Here is a 2,322-nt window from a genome sequence, read left to right as displayed (position 1 = left end):
GGGTGAAACATGTCACTGTTCCTCTCAGGGGTCCTGGAGGACCTCCCCATTCTCCCAAGTGTGTGTGTGTGTGTGTGTGTGTGTGTGCGCGCGCACACACACACACACACACACACACACACACACCTTGCTCCAACAAGAATGGGTCCTCTTCTCTGTTTTAAGTACTAACATTCCCCATAAGACATTTTAGAAAGGTTTTTGTGAGCAAAAAAGCTGAATATCACTGATGAGGCCCAACCCTTCCTAACCCAACAATGAGCCCAAGACCATCTAGTGAGTTGATGGAGGTTCCCACCGCTGAATCCCACTACGGTAGCGTATGGTGTGCACTCTCCCCTAAGATGCCCCCATGGCTACTGCTCATTGATGACGCACCCTCGTTAGGGCTGATGAGTTGAGTGCTATTGAGGTCCGGCAGAGCCTGGAACCCAGGGGAGGGAGGAACAGTGGCCATAGTGGGGCCATGAAATTCCTGGACACCTTGGGACAGGGTGGAGAGGATGAAGAAGAGAAATGAGGATGGGCAGACTGGGGGAGGGCAGATTCTGGTCGATTCCAGCCCAGCTAGGGAGGCCAGCTTAGTAAGCAGGCAATAAAGGTTGAGTTCCTTCTGCCTCTCCTATGCAGGACCTTAAATCATGGAGGAGTTTATGGGTCTTGTTTATGTAGAGACTCTTTTTATAAGCTATTCAGAACAGGGGTGGGAGGGAGACATAGGGAGAGAAAAATTCCCTTTGAATTTCCATTGCTTTCAGAATCAGCAATTTAATGAGTCATGCATTCTGAATCCTTGCTTTGTCTACACGTTTTCATTTCAAAATACTAAAAACACTTTGTTTGGAACATGGACTATTTTTAGTTCATATATCAAGAGTCCACATCCATTTCTCCCCATATTAGAAAAAGTTCCTTCAGATTGGGTTGGGGCAGCACCAAAGCGGTAGGGCTGTTTACTTAGCTGTAGTTTGTGGAAGCCACCTGGGCATCTCTCTGTTTCCTGGGGGCTCCTTCCAGCTGGCCATCTGGGCCTACTGACGATCCATGGGTCAGCTCTAGAACTGGCCCAAAGACCCCAGATCCCATAGTCTGGATAAAAGGGGAAAAACATCCCCTCAGACCTCCAGGCTGAGGAATCAGCACCTTGGCAGGCTAGAGGCAAGTCAGGTCTTCATGCTGACTCAAAGAAGTGAAGGAGGTCCCCATGGATAGGTCATCTCCTTCAGGTACATCAAGAGAAAGCCTACCCACACTTAAGCAAAGACAGGAATAGATTCTTCTGCAGGATTCTTCTGTAAATCACAGGAGGAGATCTGGGAGGAAGGCTGAAGGTGCCAAAAGTACCAAAGGTACTTCTCCAGTCCCTGCCCTCTGCATAGGGTCTCTCTCCACCCTGCACTTAGAGAGTGCCCCCAGCCAGTTTTATCTACCTCACTGTTTGTGTTCCATCAGTGATAATTCTCTCGTCTGGGGACCACTTTCTTTTAAACCCTCCAGCTTAGAGCATTAATTGCAAGTACCTTTCCAGCACTTAATGGACAGCCAGCCAACTTCAAGAATGGGTTACAAAATCCAATATCTCAAGGAAGTAAGGTGATGAGGTACCCACTTCTCTGGCCATTGCCTTCCTCTCCCATCTGTGTATTTATAGTGGAAGAAACCGTGCCCGTGCCCTCTGACTCTCTTCCCCTGGACCCTGTTGGTTTGACCTCGAATGGACAACAATGAGCCTATTCCCAGGGAATTTGAAATTGAAACCATGATGATTCTCAGCTGAGGCTAGTTGCCAAATTGGCAGCTATCTGACATGGATAATTTTCACGTGGACAGAGAAACTGAGGAGATATAGATAGGCAGAGAGAAGTAGTTTTCTTGGGTTTTCTGTGTCCCCCTAGGCCCTCATTCCAGCCACCTCCGAGGCCTTGGATTCCACGAGGCAACCCCCATGTCCCTAACCCCTGCCTAAAGTCTTCCACATATATTTCCCTTTCCATCTAGGAGAGCTCTACCTGACTTCTGTTACTTGCAACCAAAATGGTACCAGGAAGGGGGAGAATGACCTGGGGCAGGAAGATGGGACACATCGAGGAGATGCCTCCCTACTTTGTAATTTTGCCTACTCTGCCCGCACCAGGCACAACCACGTGGGCCACCACACAGCCTGCTTCAGGGGCTGAGGAGGCCTCTGATGCTCTGTAGGCTAGCCCTAACATTGTCCCCTCTGAAGGAGTTTCCAACCAAGGAAAAAAGGACCGGGACACAATGTGCTCTGCGAGACAACGTTGCTGGGGACTGTTGTGAGGACATGCTTCCGGTAGGTCG

This window comes from Panthera uncia, chromosome E3 (assembly GCF_023721935.1).
Source record: "Panthera uncia isolate 11264 chromosome E3, Puncia_PCG_1.0, whole genome shotgun sequence".
In the NCBI taxonomy this organism is placed as follows: domain Eukaryota; kingdom Metazoa; phylum Chordata; class Mammalia; order Carnivora; family Felidae; genus Panthera; species Panthera uncia.
This window is presented reverse-complemented; position numbering follows the sequence as displayed.